Source organism: Cannabis sativa, chromosome 9, assembly GCF_029168945.1.
Source record: "Cannabis sativa cultivar Pink pepper isolate KNU-18-1 chromosome 9, ASM2916894v1, whole genome shotgun sequence".
NCBI lineage: Eukaryota > Viridiplantae > Streptophyta > Magnoliopsida > Rosales > Cannabaceae > Cannabis > Cannabis sativa.
Genome location: NC_083609.1, coordinates 2,227,387 through 2,239,071, shown reverse-complemented (window position 1 = coordinate 2,239,071; position 11,685 = coordinate 2,227,387). Strand labels below are relative to the sequence as shown.

General features: G+C 27.4%; 1 long non-coding RNA gene across 1 annotated transcript; it reads right to left on the bottom strand.

Moving 5' to 3' along the window:
• Nucleotides 1–790: 790 nt before the first annotated feature.
• LOC115723317 (uncharacterized) lies at nucleotides 791–2,782 on the bottom strand. The gene is made up of 3 exons (XR_004012943.2): nucleotides 2,524–2,782; nucleotides 1,813–1,876; nucleotides 791–1,414 (listed from the first exon to the last, which is right to left on the bottom strand). It is a non-coding gene; the product is annotated as an uncharacterized LOC115723317 (long non-coding RNA).
• Between the last annotated feature and the right edge of the window lie 8,903 nt (nucleotides 2,783–11,685).

Here is an 11,685-nt window from a genome sequence, read left to right as displayed (position 1 = left end):
GTAAATTTTTAAATACGGGCATTACAGTGGCTATCACTTCAATTTTTATAAAATTATAAAAATGTAATTATGTAGTAATGAAAGGAAGAAATAGAAAAAGAATATAAGAAGTAGAACTAATGATGCTTTCATTCTCCTCCTCCTTTACTCGTGTGGTTTTCTTCTTATGTGTACTTAGGTTTTCTGTCATCCTTCTATCTGTAATTTTTTATTTTCCTTTAATGGCAATTGAGTTAATGTGTAGGTGGCTAGCTAGTACTTTTCTTTCTTATCTCTAGGGTTAAATCCCATCTTCTTAGCAATTCAAAGACATTTTCTTTCTTCTTGGCAATCCTTAAATCATTTTCTAAGCAAAAAAATAGAATAGACACTACTACAAAATTGGGTTTTAGAGGCGGTTTTTAAGGGCTTTCAGCGTCGGTATTGGCAAAATTCGCTACCGACGCTGTTCCGGGTGACGCTAAAGGGTTAAAAGCAACCGACGCCATATGACCCTTATGGCGTCGGTTATTTTATAATAACCGACGCCATAGGGGTCCTATGGCGTCGGTTGTTTCATATAACCGACGCCACAGGACCCCTATGGCGTCGGTTATTATGAAATAACCGACACCATAGGGTCTTCCTATGGTTTTTTTTTTCAGCTTCCAATTTTGTATTTTAGCATAATTTATATATATTATTTTATTATTAATATAATTAAATTAAGTATAAATTATATATAATAACCATAAATACAAATTAAATTAAAAAGTTGAATAAATACACATCTACATTACTCTAAGTGTTTGTATATTAGCTATCTTTTTATTAATATTTTATATTATGGGTTTGTATTTTTGTATTATATTAGTATATTTTTATAATTTTTTTTAATATATTAGTATCATTTTTGTAGTGTATTGTATTTTTATAGATAAAGGGTTAAAATTTGCATAAAATTTTTTGAAAACTTTGAACATTATTAATAACTTTTGATCGAGTTGTTCGCTTGAGGCGATTTTTTTTTTTTTTTTGAACTTGGGTATTTTTTGTGTTTTATTTTGCTATTTTACTTAACATAAACTAATAGAATTCTTATTTTAAGTATTAGAATCAATGTTTATAATGTATTTGTTAATTCTATTGTGTTTTGGTATATTGGTAAAAACTTATCAATCTATCCTTTTGGTCACAAGTTCAAATCCCAATATAGACCTTTTTTGTATTTTTTTATAGCTTACTATATCTATTCTTAGCACTCAACAATATATATCCTATGTATTACATCAATATTATTCTAAAATTACTCTAAGCATTTAAAGATTATCTAAATATATATGAAAAATATTCTTATAAAAGTAGGTTAAAGAAAGCATACCTTATACCAAAAATTATGTACTTGTCTTCCGATAAAGTCACTTCCGATAAAATCCTAACAACCAAGTTTAAGAGAAATTAAAATCAAATATTATCCTAATTTTACTGAAATTTCGGCAGCATAACGACTATAATTGAACGTTTCCAAAAAATTCAAACCTATTAATAACAACAAAACACAATTCAAAACAATATGAAATAATCACAACAACATTTAGCAATATAAAAATTTACCACTCATTCGACTGCAGTACATGTATTCACAGAACCTACTTCACTAAGGATGAATATTGAAGATATTCAAACTCATCTAACATGCATATTATTTCACCCATCGATCTGGCGCATTACAATATATTACAGAACCTACTTCACTACAGATGAATATTTAAGATATTCAAACTCTACTAAGCATTCATAATTAATTTATAATAAAATTTAGTGAGTGTATACCTCGAGCTAACTAGAAACCGATCAATACCAAATAAGTCAGATCCTTGCAAATTGACCTCACAACCTACAACATAAAGAAATACTACAAAATTACAAATTTTTTTATTTAGCTACTTACTAGTTATATAATTTATGAGTATTTAGTTACTAACTAGTTAATTTATTACTAACTAGTTAAAAATACATGAATAGAATAAAAATTAGTAACTTGCTAAGTAGTTGTAATTAACTATCTACTAGCTACTAAAAAAAATAAAAACACATTAATAAAATTGAAAATAGAAAAAAATTGATACAAAATAGTGTTAATTTTTAAACTTTTGTTTCTAAACTAATTTTTTAGAAAACAATTTCTAAAATTTTATTTTAATACTCTCTTATCTCATTCTCATTCACAATATTTAACAAAACTATTAGTTTAAAATACTCAATATATACATATACAATATATAAAATACTCTCCTATTTATCTCATTTCTCATTCACAATATATACACACACAATACATATTCAATACAACACAAAATACATACATATATACTCTCCTATATCACATTTTTCATTCACAATATATATACACACAATACATTTCTCATTCACAATATATACACACAATACATATTTAATAATATAGAAAAACCCTAAAAAAATTTATAAAATAAAAAATAAAGCAATGTACAGCAATAAAATTAGTAGAAATTAGATTTATACCTTAATAGACGTTGAAATACAATGTTTTCTCCACTAAAAACGGTGGCCGGAGGTATAACCACCACCACCACTACCTCTACCTTCGGTTTACCCTAAAAAATGAGGAAAAATGTGATCTTTTCAGGTATATAGTTTTAGGTATGAAAAATAGAAGATTTAGAAACAAAAATGAGCTAAAATGGTGAAAAAATGGTGAAATGGGGGTGGTTTTTCGTGGTGGTTGGCGGAGAGGGTTTGGGGTTTTCTGGTTTGGGGGTTTCTGGGTTGGATGGTCGAATGAGGAAGATGATGGGCTGGGCTAGGGTTATAAACCCTTTAGGCGTCGGTTTTTTTAGAAATAATCGACGCCATAGGGGGGACACCCTATGGCGTCGGTTATTTCCAAAAAACCGACGCCATAGGTGGTATCAAAATCCCTTCCAAAAAATTCCAACCCTATGACGTCGGTTCTTTAATAATTGCTGAAAAAAAGTGCCTCTAAAAGCTTGATTTGTAGTAGTGAGAATTAGTTAATAATTAGATGGGAAATTCCCCTCCTATGATTATAAAAAAAAAAAAGCATAGAACAAAGTATTTATTTTGAAGCAAACTAGTATGTAATTATGTTATCGTATTGACTAATGCGTACATGGAAATATAACTTTTATGCGAATTAGAGTACTGTGGGATATAAATCGTCCTTTATTAAGGGGAATGTTATTTGAGGGAGAGGACCAACTATCTAATATGTGGATCTCTTTTAAGTATGAAAGGCTAAATACTTTTTGCAAGTTTTGTGGTCTATTGGATCATGTTCATACCGAGTGTGTAGCACTTTTGGAGGAGATTGAGGCAGGAACTCGACCAATCTTACAGTACGATGATAAAATCAAAACAACTGGTTTAGATCATATGTTTTCTCCGGTTCGCTCCTCAACTACTGGAGGACCTATACATAAATCAGTGACTCAAATGGCTAAGGATGTTGCCCTAAAGAAGGCTAGTAATGCAGTGCTGGGATTAACCACTAAGAGGCAGAAAATCTTCATATCTGGTAAATACCATTTTAATCTCATTTAAATTGAAAAATAATTTCATAATATTATAGGTTTCTTTTTTAATTTTACTTTAAATGGAATATTAGATCAAGAGCAAGGGGCAACTTACACTCAGAGAGCTATAAGTAAGGAAGAAGTTTCTTTGCTGAATCAGAAACCGATTGATTCAAATAAGAGTGATAATACTAATATTGCCTTCATAGAGAGTGGTAATGCAGCTGAGAAAACAAGAAATTCAGAGATATCAAAGGGGAAAACAATTGAAGTGGGGGCTAACTCTGGATCAAAAGGGAAAACTAAAAATTCAAAGGCATAAAGACTCATTGACAAATGAGATAGGATTGCTATTACTAAGTATTACAATAAATGTGTGGGCTGTTTTCTAGCTAAAGTAGACTATTATGGGTGTTTTATAATGTTATGTTGTGTGTTTTTTTTCAAGAACATAAGTCATGGATGTTTTCTGGTTTTAAGTATATGTTTCTCTTGTCATATTTTAAAGCGTAAATTTCCTATTTTATTCCTCAAATATTAAAAATGTTCTCTATGTACTTAGAGTGATGGATATAACTTTTAGTTTTAAAGGAAAATGATAGAAGACTGCTACACTTACTATAATTTACAGAAAGTGATGGATATCAACCATCTTATAATCTCACATATAAATTTTACATCAAATGAATGTTTAAAACTCAAAGATCAACTTAATTATCTACAGCCGATGGGATTGTCATTATCAATAATCTATCTCCAAAAATTGGCATTTTCTTAATAACCAACTAAGTCTTATATTATCCCACCTTTATAGGCAATAATAAGAGAGAAAACCATAGAGGAGAATATTCTAATAATTAAATACATGTAATTAAGTTATTCTCATAAATTAATTCATTTTATTCTCAAATCATACAGAGAATTGATATGTTTTTGTATAAAATTAAACCCTGAAATAGTGTAAAAAATTAAATATAGAGATATTGAAAGACTTTTAAAAATCATAAAAATAAAGTGAGATTAGGAAAAGTATTTGGAAAGTATCAAGAACATTCCTATTTTCAAATCAAAAATTAATAGCAGAAATTAATTTGAATGGTAGATTAGTAGGGATGCAGCGATATCAACCCCTCAAAATGTGATTGGTTTTGAAGCAGTCATTTTCTCATCAGACAAACAAATGAAGGCAGCCTTATCTAAACCACTACAAGGTAAATCAGTCCAAATTTACTAAGTTACTAAGTATTATGTCCCTTATAGCAAGAACAGGGATAACACATACAATTCTAAAATAATATTAATAATTATCATTTGGGTCTATTTTTTAGTTTTCAGTCTATGTTTTCAAATTTACTTATGAAGGTATAAAACGATGTAATAATAACAAATATGAATACAACTTAAATATTTTACTAAAAAGTTATAAATGGTTTTTTACCTGGATTAACTTTAAAGAATTTTAATAGTTATAGTTTTCAAAATAGATATATGATTCCTTTTAGCATAGGGGTATTTAAATTTATACTATTATATTATCATGTTATAAGTTAGGGAAAGAGTCAAACCAAAGGGGTTTCCCTTTGGTTTTGACTCTATAACAATTATACTCTAAAATTTGAGTTTTAAATTTAAATGAACTTATTGGTTTAATTATCTCATTTGCAGGTTCCTTTTCAGTTTTTCCAGACAGAAGCAGGTGCTTTACTAGTAGGATTGCGTTGGGCTCAAGATGTGGGACTTCCCGTGGAGAAAGTTTTTTCTGATTCACTTTCTTTGGTCTCAGCTTTGAAGGGCCAGACTGTGTATTTAAATGATCTGGGGGTTATCTTTTCTGATATTAAAGTCCTATTGTCTAGTTTTCCTGGGGCATCTCTTTCTCATGTTAGCCGCAACTTTAATGTTGAGGCTCATAGATTGGCTAAGCATGCCCTTAGGATAGACAATGAACTTTCTTGGATGGAAGAAATCCCCCTCCTTCTGTGTAACTTTTGTTACCGTTGTTATCTTAACCTTTATCGGTTACCCCAACAAAAAAAAAAAAAAAAAAAAAAAAAAAATTAATTTTGTAATTATATTTGAAGTATTGATTAATTAATTATGACATTTTATATTGTAATTGAGTACTTTCGTGGCAACTTTAGTCAATATGTTCTGTATACAATAATAATAATAGAAAAAATACTACACGAGAGATTACGTATCATTATTGATGTATTTTAGTATTGATCAATACCACATAAATTAACTTAATAAATAATATAAAAAATTATTAATTAATGATATATTATATTAATATGATATTCGACACCTTAAGTATTAAATAATAATAATAATAATAATATGATAAGATGAAGATGATGGAGCAGACAGTTTGTCCTATAAGTTGGATACTTACTAAGATACTGTTTTTAAGGGATTTATTTGATATTTAGTCCACAATATTAAACCAATCTGCATATATATTCTTCTTATCATTACCAATTTATAATAATAATAATTAATAGAAGAAATTACACTTAGTATGGAATTTTAAAAGTTCTTATGATAAATATGGCACATTTAAGTTTGGCCAATTTATATGGTATTTTTTTATTTTTAGGTTTTTTTATGGTATTTGATATGCCATATATATGTAATTAGGTTTCTAAATCCCATATTTAATGTTTTTATTTATTTAGGAAGTTTTATTTGTCATTGATGCCGGAAAAGTCACCGGAGTTTGCTACCGGTGCCGGAAAAGTCGCCGGAGTAGCAGTCGGTGCTGGAAAAGTCGTCGGAGTTGCTGCCGGCGCTGGAAAATTCGTCGGAATTGGCATTGTCGCCGGAAAAATCACTGAAAAATCACCAAGAAACCGGTTTCTTGAAGTCTAAGAAACCGGTTTCTTGGTGATTTTTCCGTTGACAATGCCAATTCTGACGCTAGCAGCTACTCCGGCGACTTTTCCTAAGACCGACAAGAAACTTTAAAAGTCATCAGAATTGGCATAGTCGCCGGAAAAATTATCAAGAAACTGGTTTCTGGTTTCTTGATGAAGAAACCAGTTTTTTGGTAATTTTTCCGGTAATTTTTCTGACGACAATGGCAATTCTGACGAATTTTCTTGCGTTGGTAGCAACTCTGACGACTAATACACCGACAGCTACTCCGGTGACTTTTTCAGTACCGACAGTAAACTCTGGGAAATTCTTCAGAATCGGCATTATCACCGGAAAAATTATCGAAAAAATCACCAAGAAACTGGTTTTTTTTTCGATTTCTTGATGAAGAAACCAGTTTCTTGGTAATTTTTTTTGTATTTTTTTTTCTCTATTTGGTTGATTGATGAAACTGGTTTCAATTATTTTCAGTGTATATCATTTTTGTTTTGTTTTCATAATCTTTATTATTGTTGTGTAAAAAAATTAGTTCCTTGATGAAGAAACCACATTCTTGGTGAAGAAACCAGTTTCTTGATGAAAAAACCACTTTCTTAGTGATTTTTCTAATGATTTTGCTGGCGACAATGCCAACTTTGACGACTTTTTTTACGCCGGCAATAACTCCGACGATTTTTCCAACACCAGGAACTGCTCCAGCAACTTTTTTGGCACCGACATCAAACTCTAGAATAGTCGTCGGACTTGGCATTGTCACCGGTAAAATTACCGGAAAAATCACCAAGAAACCGGTTTCTAAGAAATCGGTTTCTTCATCAAGAAACCAGTTTCTTGGTGATTTTTTCAGCGACAATGCTAATTCTGACGACTTTTTCGGTCCGGTGACTTTTCCGGCACCGGCGGCTACTCCGACGACTTTTCCGGTGCAGGCAGTAAATTCCGGTGACTTTTCCAGCACGAGTGACAACTTCGGCAATCACTATAGTTTTATTTGTTTTATTTTTTAAAAAAATAAATATGAAGGGAATTTTAATATTTTTTTATGGTAATTTAATTAAGTTTTTATTTTTTATGAATTTTAAATTCAGATTTCTTTTTAATGCTTTATATGGTTTTTTTTAGAAAAAAAACCATATTTTTAGTTTGATTGGTTAGATAATGCCATATTTAGTGGCATTTACTTTTTATGCCATATTTATCATAACCTTAATAGTTTTTCCCATATTTTTGAAAATAACCCTAATTAATAATACAATATTAGCATTATTTATTTCTTAGTCCTATAACTTCACCATATATTTTATATTACAAATATAGAAGTTGTATTGTAATTAGGATTTTTATCTTCTGATCGACTTTAATATTTATTAAATTATATTCTCTGAATTTTTTAATTCGTTAAAATTTTTTCTTTAAAGTATTGAAATTGTTAGATTTAAGTACTTCTGTCTAATTTCATTCAATTTTACTAATGCGACGATTGCCCATGTACTAAGTCATGTCTTCCAAATTTTAATATCTACTAAATCATACTCCCGAACTTTAACATGTACCAAATTTTAAATTTTCATCCAAGTTAAACTTTTTTTAATAAAATTAGATAAAAAATTTTAAATTCAACAATCTCAATAATTCGGACAATTTTTAACGATCTAAAAAATTCAAAAAGCATAATTTAATACATGTACACAAAAATCCAAATTAGCCTCAAAATAAACTAAAAAATTAGTACACTAAATATTATTTTTCAAAATACTAATTGTAATTATAATATATATTGTTATATAAATTTTTTAATTATAATTTTTCCTCATACTATTTTTTTTTCTTTAAAAATCCCTACTTATAACAAGAAAAGTGGTATAATTATTAAATACTATTTACATATTTTTTTTAAGCAATATATACATAAATTTAAATGATAAGATAAATCCTAATCAATTTTAGCTGTTAAATTTGTATTCAATATACATCCTACTTTCATTTTGTTTTCTTGCCCATTTTGTTTTCCATTTGAAAAGGACTATACAAAATAATATAACATTACTTTAAATATAATAATACAATATCAAAATATCTCTCAATTGATTCTTTATTTTTGTAAAATATCCCTGTCAAAAGGCAAAAGCAAAACGCCAAAATACTAATTCTTTGGCCTTTTATTTTATTTTATTTTTATTATTTATTCTTAAATCAAAGTTAGAATACAAACATACATAATAAAAAAAAAATAATTAAAAGTTGTTAAACTTAGTGCTCTATCATGATCTTAAGGAAAAAAATTATATAGTAATCCATCAAGACATACTTAATTACTAATTAAACTATGTAACTTCTAATAAATTAATTAATATTCTTACCCACTCATCATTGAATATACCCCCATACAATAACTATATATGTAAAACATTTTCTATTTTTAAGACATAAAAAAGTTGTATTCTAAATTTTTATTGGAAAATTTTTATTTTTACATTTTAAAATAATTTTTTTATTAATATTTTTACATAAATTCACACCAATGGAGCAGCTTAAATCGTAAACAAAATGTACATAATAATTTACATAGAAACTACTGAACCAACGCAGCCCATACCGCAAATTTAAAAAGAATAATTAAAAAATAATATATAAGGTAATTCTCCTTTTTTATATTTTGTTGCATATTATAAATATCACATAAATATATAAATGACTTCCGTTCTTCAAACATTCTAAATAATTTATAAATTAAAAAACGAGTAGGTGTGCACTGTTTAAATTTTATTATCGACACCAAAAACTATTTAATTTTTTTTAAGAAAAAAGAACCAATATAATACTATTAAAATAATTGAATTAATTATAGTTTCTTCAAACCTAAAAAATACAAAAAATAATACCTTATAATAAGGACAAAAATCATACCCCAAAGCAAGCTAAACCATTTTCCAAAAAAGCTATATATATATAAACACACAACACAAGATTTCATTTCATTTCATTTCAACATCATCATCTAAATATTAATAAAATGTCTTTCATTAAGAGCTTGTTCTTCATCTTCCTTCTTAATATTGTGTTTATTTCATCAACATATCAAAAAACGACAACAAATGCTTCTCCACAACGTCGTCGTTTCAACACCACCACCACAGTCCACATCATCACATCAAATCCAAGTAGCCTTGGAGATGATGATAATAATAATAATAATAATAATAATCAAGGTAATAAATTGATTAGGATTAGAGTAAGTAATACAAAACAAAGTTTTTATAGCCTTGAAACCACACTCAAATGGGGAGAGAGTTACAAATTTGTTGCTGAAGAAAGATGTTTGTATTATTGTGAAGCCATTTGGGGAAGATTTATGGGTTCATGGCATGGATTTCAGCCCAAGAGAGATCTTAATAACTCTGTTTTTTGGTTGATCAAACCTAATGGTTTCTTTCTTAGTTGGGATAATTCTACTTGGGTCAAGAAAGCTCTTTGGGAAACTGAGTAATAATAATAATAATAGTATTATTATTATTTTCATTATGTGTTGTTGTTCTTGATCATTTCATAATTGTTTGTTATGTATTATTTGTTGTTGAGTCAATGGGGTTAAAAATAAGAGTTGATAGCGAGTTGAGATTGAATCTGATAGTTTTTGCTCGTTGTTCAAGCAATTCGAAGTAATAGTAGTAATACTATGTTATTAAACGGTCAGCAAATTGAACCGTTTATGTTATTGTAAGGCTTATTTTTCCGTACAATTGTAATTGTAGCATTTATGAATGTAATGTTCTAATAATTATGCTAGATATTTTGTATTTTGAATATTAAATTTAATGAATTAGTAGATTCATTAAAAAAAATAATAATAAGAATAAGAAGATGAACTATACATGTATGAAGGTGCATTTGTTTTGTCAATATTTTTTTTTTAATATTTTGAAGGAGTTTATCAATCAATATTGATCTTTCTAGCTTGTAAAGTAAACTATTCACAATTATCATGGGACTGAAATTATAAAATATCAGATACCTACATCTATAAATATCTATTTCATTATTCATTTTAGGTCCCACCAAATAAATAAATAAATATATATATTATATTTATATATAAAGTAGGCAAAGGAGATTACTTTTCTCTATACAAGTAACCATTTTTATGTTTTAGATATTTCAATAAATTATATATTTTCTAATATAACAGTTTATTTTATAGTTGATAGTAAATATTTTATCTGTTTTTATTTTTTTTTTAAATAACTTACTATGTTTATACTATAAAAAAATCTAAATTTTAGTTGCAATAAATTTGTGATTAAATGTGTTATTTACAAAATTTATAATTTGTTGTGACTAAATTCATAATCTAACAATCTCAATAGTTGATATAAAATTTTTAATAGTTAAAAAAATTTAAAAAATATGATTTAATATATGTTAAAATTTAAAATGTAAAGATTAATAATAATTGAGTGTTGAGAGGATCCCACTTAATTATAACACATTATATTTCTACTTTATTCTCTTTTCCATCTTTTTATATTGTAACCTCCATCAAGATGTACATACGTTATTTTTGTTTAAAAGAAAAAAAAAAAAAGAAAAAGGAAAGATGTTATCTTAAACTTAAAGAAAAAGAAAAAGAAAAAGAAAAAAGAAAAAAGAAGTAGAAACAAATCATTGAAACAGCTCAGCTCACATTTATTTTGCTTTATTTATAGTGTTACAAAACATAGTGCTTTGATAAAATAATATAAAAATTAAATACAATATAATTATTGTATTAAATACACAAAATGATTTGCCAAATTCATAAAACGAATTGTTCACAATTTATTTTTACTCAAATACATAATTATAACTTTGTCATTCATTTGTTTATTTATCTATTTTTTTTTTTGAATAAAATGTGAATATAAATTAAAACAAGACCTTATGATCATTACACAAAATCTCAATTGATATGGAAGAAGGACCCATTATATTCGAAACATTCATAGCAAAAGCTCACCTAGCCACGTTATGGGCTGTAAAGTTACATAATATAGAGATAGATAAAAAATTACAACTTAAAAAATTATTAGAGGAATTTTTACATTGGGTAACATAGTTACCAATACTCCAACTAGAACAAACTCCTGTCAACTTAAGAAAAAAAGAATAATTACATAAGGTATTATTTTTTTGTAATATAATTACATTTTTAAGTTCAAAGAATATTATTTTATATATTTACGGTTTTTCAAAAAATAACACAAAAACAACATAAAAT